Source organism: Capricornis sumatraensis, chromosome 16, assembly GCF_032405125.1.
Source record: "Capricornis sumatraensis isolate serow.1 chromosome 16, serow.2, whole genome shotgun sequence".
NCBI lineage: Eukaryota > Metazoa > Chordata > Mammalia > Artiodactyla > Bovidae > Capricornis > Capricornis sumatraensis.
Window position 1 is genome coordinate 44,917,377 of NC_091084.1, and position 12,244 is coordinate 44,929,620.

Below are 12,244 nucleotides of genomic sequence, written 5' to 3' on the forward strand. Positions count from 1 at the left end.
CAGAAACAGACTCATAGATATGAGAACACACCGGTGGTTGCCAGGGGCTAGGTGGGGTAGTGAAAGTGAAGTGAAAGTCACTCAGTCGTGTCCGACTCTTTGTGACCCCCGTGGACTGTAGCCCTCCAGGCTCCTCCGTCCACAGGATTCTCCAGGCAAGAATACAGGAGTGGGTTGCCATTTCCTTCTCCAGGGCATCGTCCTGACCCAGGAATCGAACCCAGGTCTCCCACATTGCAGGCACACACTTTAACCTCTGAGCCACCAGGGAAGCCCCAAGGTGGGGTAGGGGTAGCATGAAATAGGTGAGGAAGACAAAGATGCACAAACTTTCAGTTATAAGATGAATAGGTCATAGGGATATAATATTCAGCATGCATATCATCAATATTTTAATAACTTGGCAGAGTGACATGGTAATTAGATTTACCATAGTGATCATCTTGTATAAAAATATCACATCACTGTGCTCTATACCTGAAGCTGATATAATATTGTAAGTCAATTACACTTCAATGTTAAAAAAAAAAAAAAACACCTCAGGGACTTCCTGGTGGTCCAGTTAAAATTCCACGCTTCCACTGCAGGGGCCACAGATTCAATCCCTGGTCAGGAAAGTTCTGCATGCCAGAGTGCCGCCAAAAAAACAAAAACAACAACCACCAACTCAGTTTCATACGGTTGAAGAACTCAGGTCTCCATTCCTTACTAGCTGTCAGGCAGGAGCCTCTATAACTTCTTTTTTATTTTTTTTTTTTGCTTCATTTCTTTTGTTTTTTTTTTTTTCTTTTTTAATATAAATTTATTTTATTTTAATTGGAAGCTAATTACTTTACAATATTGTATTGGTTTTGCCATACATCAACATGAATCCACCACGGGTATATTCGTGATCCCCATCCTGAGCCCCCCTCCCTCCTCCCTCCCCGTAACATCCCTCTGGGTTGTCTCAGTGCACCAGCCCCAAGCATCCTGTATCCTGCATCGAACCTGGACTGGCGATTCGTTTCACATATGATATTATACATGTTTCAACGCCATTCTCCCAAATCATCCCACCCTCGCCCTCTCCCACAGAATCCAAAAGACTGTTCTATACATCTGTGTCTCTTTTGCTGTCTCATATACAGGGTTATTGTTACCATCTTTCTAAATTCCATATATATGCATTAGTATACTATATTGCTGTTTTTCTTTCTGGCTTACTTCACTCTGTATAATAGGCTCTAGTTTCATCCACCTCATTCAAATGGATTCTTTTTAATGGCTAAGTAATACTCCATTGTGTATATGTACCACAGCTTTCTTATCCATTCGTCTCCTGATGGACTTCTAGGTTGCTTCCATGTCCTGACTATTATAAACAGTGCTGTGAAGAACACTGGGGTACATGTGTCTCTTTCAATTCTGGTTTCCTCAGTGTGTATGCCCAGCAGTGGGATTGCTGGGTCGTATGGCAGTTCTATTTCCAGTTTTTTAAGGAATCTCCACACTGTTCTCCATAGTGACTGTACTAGTTTGCATTCCCACCAGCAGTGTAAGAGGGATATAAAACCAACACACAGAAATCCCCTGCATTCCTATACACTAATAATGAGAAAATAGAGAAATTAAGGAAACAATTCCATTCACCATTGCAATGAAAAGAATAAAATACTTAGGAATGCATCTACCTAAAAAAAACTAAAGACCTATATATAGAAAACTATAAAACACTGGTGAAAGAAATCAAAAAGGACACTAATAGTTGGAGAAATATACCATGTTCATGGATCGGAAGAATCAATATAGTGAAAGAGTATACTATCCAAAGCAATCCATAGGTTCAATGCAATCCCTATCAAGCTACCAATGGTATTTTTCATAGAGCTAGGACAAATTATTTCACAATTTGTATGGAAATACAAAAAACCTTGAATAGCCAAAGCAATCTTGAGAAAGAAGAATGGAACTGGAGGAATCAACCTGCCTGACTTCAGGCTCTCCTACAAAGCCACAGTCATCAAGACAGTATGGTACTGGCACAAAGACAGAAATATAGATCAATGGAACAAAATAGAAAGCTCAGAGATAAATCCACACACCTATGGACACCTTATCTTTGACAAAGGAGGCAAGAATATACAATGGAGAAAAGACAATCTCTTTAACAAGTGTTGCTGGGAAAACTGGTCAACCACTTGTAAAAGAATGAAGCTAGAACACTTTCTTCCAGTACTCTTGCCTGGAAAATCCCATGGGCAGAGGAGCCTGGTAGGCTGCAGTCCATGGGGCCGCCAAGAGTCGAACACGACTGAGCAACTTCACTTTCACTTTTCACTTTCATGCATTGGAGAAGGAAATGGCAACCCACTCCAGTGTTCTTGCCTGGAGAATCCCAGGGACGGGGGAGCCTGGTGGGCTGCTGTCTATAGGGTCACACAGAGTCAGACACGACTAAAGCGACTTAGTAGTAGTAGTAGAACACTTTCTAACACTATACACAAAAATAAACTCAAAATGGATTAAACATCTAAACATAAGAACAGAAACTATAAAACTCCTAAAGGAGAACATAGGTAAAACACTCTCTGACATAAATCACGGCAGGATTCTCTATGACCCACCTCCCAGAATATTGGAAATAAAAGCAAAAATAAACAAATGGGACCTAATTAAAATTAGAAGCTTCTGCACAACAAAGGAAACTCTAAGCAAGGTGAAAAGACAGCCTTCAGAATGGGAGAAAATGATAGCAAATGAAACAACTGACAAAGAATTAATCTCAAAAATATATAACTTCTTAAAACTCCTGCATTCCTTTTCTTATGTTGTCTCTTCCATCCTCCAACCAGCAACAGCACATGGAGTCCTCCTTAAATTTCAAATATTTCTGACTGCCCCTTTGGCCACATCTCTTCTGCTTTACACTTTTGGTTGTAACTCTCTGACTCCACCCAGGGAAAGTTTTCTGCTTTTAGGGCCTCACGTGATTAGGTTGGGCCTACCTAGACAATCCAGGATAACCTACCTACCTTAAATGTCATACCTTTTCTACATCTGCAAAGTCCATTTTGCCCTGTAAAGTAGAATATTCACAGGTGTCAGGATTAGAAATGTGAACATTTCTGGGGGACCTCTATCCTGCCCACAACAGCATGGAGTAAGCAGAACAGTGAGCTGGAGAACTGGAAGGGGGAGATTGTGCAGGTGGTAAAGATTTTGGTGGTAAGATCTCAGGTGAATCCACAAGACTAGTAAGGAATAGAAGAAATGTCATTGACAACAAGAAAGCCACAGAACTGAGGGACTTCCCTAATGTTCCAGTTGCTAAGACCCTGGGCTCTCAATGTAAGGGGTCACCCAAGCCCACATGCTACAAGTAAAAAGATCCTGCATGCCCCAACTAAAGGTCCCATCCCCACATCTTGGGACACAAATCAAACCTCAGTAAATTCAAGAAAACTGAAATCATATCAAGCATCTTTTCTGACCACAATGCTATGAGACTAGATATCAATTAAAAAAAAAAAACTGTAAAAAACACAAACACATGGAGATTAAATAATACGTTTCTAAATAATGAACAGGTTACTGAAGAAATCAAAAGGGAAATCAAAATATTCCTAGAAACAAATGACAACAAAAACATGACAACTCAAAACCTATGGGATGCAGCAAAAGCAGTTCTAAGAGCAAAGTTTACAGCAACACAGTCCTACCCAAGAAACAAGAGAACCATCAAAAAAACAACCCAATGTTACATCTAAAACAACTAGAAAAAAGAACAACAACAACAACAAATCCCCAAAATTAGCAGAAGGAAAGAAATCATAAAGATCAGAGCAGAAATAAATGAAAAATAAATGAAAGTAACAATAGTAAAGCTTAATAAAACTAAAAGCTGGTTCTTTGAGAAGATACACAAAATTGACAGATCTTCATCCAGACTTATCAAGAAAAAAAGAAGAATCAAATTAAGAGACTATTATGAACAATTATATGGCGATAAAATGGATAACCTGGAAAAAATGGTCAGATTAAATAGAAAAGTTCAATCTTCCAAGACTGAACCAGGAAGAAATAGAAATTATGAACAATCCAATTACAAGCACTGAAATCTGTGATCAAAAATCTCCCAAAAAACAAAAGCCCAGGACTAGATGGCTTTACAGGTGAATTCTATCAAACATTTAAAGAAGAGCTAATGCCTATCCTTCTAAAACTCTTTCAAAATATTGCAGAGGAAGGAACCCCTTCCAAACTCATTTTATGAGGCCTGATACCAAAACCAGACAGACAACACAAAAAAAGAAAACTACAGTCCAATATCACTGATGAACATAGATACAAAAATCTTCAACAAAATTCTAGCAAACAGAATTCAATAACACATTAAAAAGCTCACACCATGATCAAGTTGGGTTTATTCCAGGGATGCAAGGATTTGTCAATATACACAAGTCAATCAATGTGATATGCCATATTAAAAAATTGAAAGATAAAAACCATAGGATACTCTCAAAAGATGCAGAAAAAGCCTTGGACAAGCTCCCATTTATGATTAAAAGTCTCCCAAAAATGGGCCCAGAAGGAACCTAACTCAACATAGTAAAGGCCATATATGATAAGCTCACAGCAAACATTATTCTCAATGGTGAAAAACTGAAAGCATTTCCCCTAAGTTCAGGAAATAAGACAAGGGTGTCCACTCTTACCACTATTATTTAACATAGTTTTGGAAGTCCTAGCTAAAGCAATCAGAGAAGAAAAAGAAATAAAAGGAATCCAGATCAGAAAAGAAGTAAAGCTCTCACTGTTTGCAGATGACATGATACTACATATAGAAAACCTAAAGATACTATCAGAAAATTACTAGAGCTAATAAGTGAATTTAGCAAAGTCACAGGATACAAAATCAGTACACAGAAATCACTTGCATTCCTATATACTAACAATGAAAAATCAGAAAGAGAAATTAAGGAATCAATCCCATTTACCACTGCAACAAAAAAAAAATAAAATATCTAGGAATAAACCTACCTAAGGAGACAAAAGAACTGTATACAGAAAATTTTAAGACACTGATGAAAGAAATCAAAGATAACATAAACAGATGAAGAGATATTCCACGTTTCTGGGTAGGAAGACTCAATATTGTGAAAATGACTATACTACCAAATGCAATATACCGATTCAATGTGATCCCTATCAAATTACAAACTGCATTTTTCACAGAGATAGAACAAAATATTTCACAATTCATATGGAAACACAAAAGACCCTAAATAGCCAAAGCACTCTTGAGAAAGAATGGAGCTGGAAGAATCAACAGTCCTGACTTCAGATTATACTACAAAGCTACAGTCATCAAGACAGCGTGGTACTGGCAGAAAAACATAAATACAGATGAATGGAACAAGATAGAAAGCCCAGAAATAAACCCAGGCACCTATAGGTACCTTATTTTTGACAAAGGAGGCAAGAATATACAATGGGGCAAAAAGCAGCCTCTTCAATAAGTGGTGCTGGGAAAACTTGGCTGCTACATATAAAAGAATGAAATTAGAACACTTCCTAACACCATACACAATGATAAATTCAAAATGGATTAAAGACCTGTGTAAGACCAGAAACTATAAAACTCTTAGAGAAAAACATAGGCAGAACATTCGATGACATAAATCAAAGCAATATCCTCTATGACCCACCTCCCAGAATAATGGAAATAAAAACAAAAGTAAACAAATGAGACCTGATTAAATTTATAAGCTTTTGCACAGCAAAGGAAACTATAAGCAAGGTGAAAAGATAACCCTCAGAATAGGAGAAAATAATAGCAAATGAAACAACTGACAAAGGATTGATTTCCAAAATATACAAGCAGCTCATACAACTCAATACCAGTAAAACAAACAACCCAATCAAAAAGTGGGAAAAAGACCTAAACATACATTTTTCCAAAGAAAACATACAGATGCCTAACAAACACATTGAAAGATGCTTAGCATCGCTCATTATTAGAGAAATGTGAATCAAAACTGCAATGAGATATCACCTCACACCGGTCAGAATGGACAACATCAAAAAGTCTACAAACAGAGCCCCTAGCTTCTCACAGGGATGGAGCTGGAAGAAGGGACACCCTTGTGGCAGCTGCAGAAGCTTCCCACAGAGCAGGGCCTGCAGCTTCTTCACAAAATAATTGATGGCATTTGTGGCCTAACGTATCCCCTCTATCAGGATTATCACAGTGTTTGGGATTCAGCAGAAGGGATGAGTGTTCTAGAAGACATTACCACCTTTTTCAAAGCTGTAGTTGGTAAAAATTTATCTGATGAAGAGATATCTCAGCAGTCGAATCAGCTGAATTCATCTCATCAAGAAGCTATCATGAAATGCTTAAAAAGTAGGAAAGATGGAATCAAGCAGACTCTGTTGGAAGAAATAGTTGATATTTCCTCTGCACAGCTACAGGATTTTCATTGGCAGTTAAAGCTTGCACTTTCTAGTTACAAGATTGCTACATTACAAATGCCACTTTTAAACCTTCATCTAGATGTAAAAGAAAAATGGTGAAGTCAAGCCATATTCTGTTGAAATGAGTAAAGAAGAGCTGAAGAATCTAATAAATTCCTGGGAAGCAGCTAATAAGGTGGTCCTGCAGTTGAAATAACTGGAAATGATGAATAGCAACATTATCAGATTCCACTGATACAACTGATACACAAAGAGAATACCATGTGTTCAGAAAATCTGAACAGTTGAGAAAGCAGCAATGTTGAGATTACAAAGACAATAACTTATCAACTTCCCTGAGGAAAAGCAAATTATATGGCTGACAGGAAACGCATAAAAACATGAAAGATGAAAAGGCTGTAAACACAGTTTATATTTTCATAACGACTGGTTTGCTTCATTTATTAAATATTTGAGTAATTTTTATAGATACAGTTTTATGGAAAGTTAAAAATAGGCTCTAAAGTAATGTAAGCATACAAGCACAAATATATTTGAATATTGTTTAAAGAACTATGTGAATAGCAAGGATGCTTATTATGGATATATATGGTGGTTAATTTGTGATTTTTAAAAATAACTCTTAAAGTATGTATAAGTTGCATGTAGCTTAAGAGATTCCATGTTTTTCTCATATTTCAAAGGAAAAGTTATAAAAATGTAAAATTTTATAGAGGAGCTCTCCAGACTTGAACAAGAAGGAAAAAAAAAAAAAAAGAAGGAAAAAAAACTAAATCTGGGTGAACAATTTTGAGTTTTGAATTCTAGGAACTAAAATCTTATACTCAAGCATAGATAAAAGTGAAAATACCAGTTACTTACTTCTGCATTTCTGTGTCTGTTCCGGAGACTATGCTCTGATAAAAAGAACATGTGTCACTGTACAGTGTATACCTTACTATTCAGATATCAGCTAAGACTATATAAGTCCCTATTTGTTGTAAATTCTTAATTTGTTGTAAACTTAATAAAGTGCTGGATATTAACAACTTCATTGGAAAGTAAACCATTTTTAATTTCAGTGACCTTTAAAAACAAGCATTCTGAGCAAATAAAAATATATCATCTTTTTTTAAAAAAAGTCTACAAACAATAAATGCTGGAGAGGGTGTGGAGAAAAGGGAACCTTCTTGCACTGTTGGTGGGAATGTAAGTTGACACAGCCACTATGGAAGATGGTATGGAGATTCCTTAAAAAGCTAGGAATAAAACCATGATATGACCCAGCAATCCCATTCCTAGGCATATACCCTGAGGAAACCAAAACTGAAAAAGACATATGTACCCCAATGTTCGTTGTAGCACTATTCACAATAGCTAGAACATGAAAGCAACCTAGATGTCTACCAACAGATGAATAGATAAAGAAGTTGTGGTACATACACACAATGGAATATTACTCAGCCATAAAAAGGAACACATTTGAGCTAGTTCTAATGAGGTGAATGAACCTAGAGCCTATTATACAGAGGGAAATAAGTCAGAAAGAGAAAGATAAGTATTGTATACTAAAGCACATATATGGAATCTAGAAAGATGGTACTGAAGAAGTCATTTGTAGGGCAACAATGGAGAAACAGACATAAAGAGCAGACTTACGGACATGGGAAGGAGGAGGAAAGGGTGAGATGTATGGAGAGAGTAACATGGAAACTTACATTCAGTTCAGTTCAGTTCAGTTGCTCAGTCGTGTCCGACTCTTTGCGACCCCATGAATCGCAGCACGCCAGGCCTCCCTGTCCATCACCAACTTCCAGGGTTCACTCAAACTCACATCCATCAAGTCAGTGATGCCATCCAGCTATCTCATTTTCTGTCATCCCCTTCTCCTCCTGCCCTCAATCCCTCCCAGCATTAGTCTTTTCCAATGAGTCAACTCTTCGCATGAGGTGGCCAAAGTACTGGAGTTTTAGCTTTAGCATCATTCCTTCCAAAGAACATCCAGGACTGACCTCTTTTAGAATGGACTGGTTGGATTTCCTTGCAGTCCATGGGATTCTCAAGAGTCTTCTCCAACACCACAGTTCAAAAGCATCAATTCTTCAGCACTCAGCTTTCTTCACAGTCCAACTCACATCCATACATGACCACTGGAAAAACCATAGCCTTGACTAGACAGACCTTCGTTGGCAAAGTAATGTCTCTACTTTTGAATATGCTATCTAGGTTGGTCATAACTTTCCTTCCAAGGAGTAAGTCTTTTAATTTCATGGCTGCAATCACCATCTGCAGTGATTCTGGAGCCCCCAAAAAATAAAGTTTGACACTGTTTCCACTGTTTCCCCATCTATCTCCCATGAAGTGATGGAACCAGAGGCCAACTTACATTACCATATGTAAAACAGATAGCCAATGGGAATTTGCTGTATGTCTCAGGGAACTCAAACAGGAGCTCTGTATCAATCTAGAGGGGTGGGATGGGAAGGAGACAGGAGGGAGGTTCAAGAGAGAGGGGACATACATATACCTATGGCTAATTCACGTTGAGGTTTGACAGAAAACAACAAAATTCTGTAAAGCAATTATCCTTCAATTAAAAATAAATAAATTTACAAAATAAAAGTAAAGATCCTATGTCCTGCAACAAAAATCGAAAATCCCTGCGTGCCACAACTAAGACCTGACTCAGCCAAACAAACAAATCAGTAGAATTGAGGCCTGGGTGTTGGACGCTGGAGTCAGTTGAGAATAATTATGCAGGACGGATGGAAAGAAATGCTGTAAGCCCAGAACTCATGTTCTCATTAGAAGGCTTTAGTAGCACTGAAGCCATTAGAATTACTTAAGGCACGTAACATGCCTTAAGTAAACATGAATGTCCTGGAGTTTTACTCTAGCAATCCTGTATCATAATCTTTGGGCGGTAGGACCCATGCTTCTGATGATCATTAGATTAGGAGCTACCACCACAGGCAATAAGAAGCCGTTCAAAATTTTAGTGGGGAACCTGAGGATCAGAACTGGACTTTCAGTTAACGGTCTTTAAACTAGGCTTTCAACAGCTACGCAGTAATGGACAGTGTAAGGACATCAGTTTAAGGGGATCTTTGACTTCCATATACATTGTTGCCTCAAACTGATGTAAGGATGCACCTTCCATGTACACCATCATGCCTACTGTCTATCCCCACTACAGCTTTCACAACTGTTCTTCTCTTTATGAAAAAAAAAAAAAAAGTGTATCATCCACCCATCCTAAAAGAGAGACATACCTAAAAAAGTCCTCTCTTTAAAGAGGTCACCCAGAGTAGGCTTCACTCTTGCCATCTCCTGTTTCACCACTTCTAATTTACTTTGATTCATAGACCTAACATTCCAGATTCCTATGTAATATTGTTCTGTATAGCATCAAACTTTACTTCCATCACCAGTCACATCCACACCTAGGCGTTGTTTTTGCTTTGGCTCCATCTCTTCATTTTTTCTGGAGTTATTTCTCCACTGATCTCCAGTAGCACATTAGCACCTACCAACTGGGGCAGTTCATCTTTCGGTGTCCTATCTTTTTGCCTTTTCATATTGTTCATGGGGTTCTCAAGGCAAGAATACTGAAGTGATTTGCCATTCCTTCCTCCAGTGGACCACGTGTTGTCAGAACGCTCCACCATGACCCGTCTATCTTTGGTAGTCCTACATGGCAGGGCTCATAGTTTCACTGGGTTAGACAAGGCTGTGGTTCATGCGATCAGTTTGATTAGTTTTCTGTGACTGTGGATTTTCATTCTGTCTGAATCAGTGAATTAATATGTACTGGAATGGGCGAATTTAATTCAGATGACCATTATATTTACTACTGTGGGCAAGAATCCCTTAGAAGAAATGGAGTAGCCCTCATAGTCAACAAAAGAGTCTGAAATGCAGTACTTCAGTGCAATCTCAAAAATGACAGAAGATCTCTGTTCATTTCCAAGGCAAGCTATTCAATAGCACAGTAATTCAAGTGTCCCAACCAGTAATGCTGAAGAAGCTTGAAGTCGAATGGTTCTATGAAGACCTACAAGACCTTCTAGAACTAACACCAAAAAGATGTCCTTTTCATCATAGGGGACTAGAATGCAAAAGTAGGAAGTCAAGAGATACCTGGAGTAACAGGCAATGTGGCCTTGGGAGTACAAAATAAGCAGGGCAAACCATAACAGAGTTTTGCCAAGAGAACACACCAATCATAGAAAACACCCTCTTCCAACAACACAAGAGAAGACTCTACACATGGACATCACCAGACGGTCAACACTGAAATCAGATTGATTGTATTCTTTGCAGCCAAAGATGGAGAAGCTCAATACAGTCAGTAAAAACAAGACCAGGAGCTGATTGTGGCTCAGATCATGAACTCCTTATTGCCAAATTCAGACTTAAATTGAAGAAAGTAGGGAAAACCACTAGACCATTCAGGTATAAAATAAATCAAATCCCTTACATTTATACTGTGGAAGTGACAAATAGATTCAAGGAATTAGATCTGATAGACAGAGTGCCTGAAGAACTATGGATGGAGGTTTGTGACACTGCACAGGAGGCAGTGATCAAGACCATCCCCAAGAAAAAGAAATGCAAAAAGGCAAAACGGTTGTCTGAGGAGGCCTTACAAATAGCTGAGAAAAGAAGAGGAGCTAAAGGCAAAGGAGAAGAGGAAAAACATACCCATCCGAATGCAGAATCTGAAAGAATAGCAATGAGGGATAAGGAAGCCTTCCTCAGTGATCAGTGCAAAGAAATAGAGGAAAACAATAGAATGGGAAAGACTAGAGATCTCTCAAGAAAATTAGAGATACCAAGGGAACATTTCATGCAAAGATGGGCTCAATAAAGGACAGAAATGGTATGGACCTAACAGAAGCAGAAGATATTAAGAAGAGGTGGCAAGAATACACAGAAGAACTGTACAAAAAAGATCTTCACGACCCAGATAATCACAATGGTGTGATCACTCACCCAGAGCCAGACATCCTGGAATGTGAAGTCAAGTGGGCCTTAAGAAGCATCACTATGAACAAAGCTAGTGGAGGTGACAGAATTCCAGTTGAGCTACTTCAAATTCTAAAAGATGATGCTGTGAAAGTGTGGCACTCAACATGCCAGCAAATTTGGAAAACTCAGCAGTGGCCACAGGACTGGAAAAGGTCAGTTTTCATTCCAGTCCCAAAGAAAGGCAATGCCAAAGAATGTTCAAACTACCACACAATTGTACTCATCTCACACGCTAATAAAGTAATGCTCAAAATTCTCCAAGCTAGGCTTCAACAGTATGTGAACCGTTAACTTCCAGATGTTCAAGCTGGATTTAGAAAAAGCAGGGGAACCAGAGATCAAATTGCCAACATTCACTGGATCATTGAAAAAGCAAGAGAGTTCCAGAGAAACTTCTACTTCCACTTTATTGTACTCCAAAGGCTTTGATTGTGTAGATCACAACAAACTGTGGAAAATTTTTAAAGAGATGGGAATACCAGACCACCTTACCTGCCTCCTGAGAAATCTGTATGCAGGTCAAGAAGGAACAGTTAGAACTGGACATGGAACAATGGACTGATCCCAAATTAAGAAAGGAGTACGTCAAGGCTGTATATTTTCACCCTGCTTATTTAACGCATATGCAGAGTACATCATGCGAAATGCCAGGCTGGATGAAGCACAAGCTGGAAACAAGATTGCAGGGAGAAATATCAATAACCTCAGATATGCAGATGATACCACCCTTATGGCATAAAACGAAGAACTAAAAAGCCTCTTGATGAAAGTGAAA

General features: G+C 38.5%; 1 pseudogene; it reads left to right on the forward strand.

The window, feature by feature from the left end:
* Positions 1 to 6,102: 6,102 nt before the first annotated feature.
* On the forward strand, positions 6,103 to 6,558 carry LOC138092223 (COMM domain-containing protein 8 pseudogene; annotated as a pseudogene).
* The last annotated feature ends 5,686 nt before the right edge of the window (positions 6,559 to 12,244 follow it).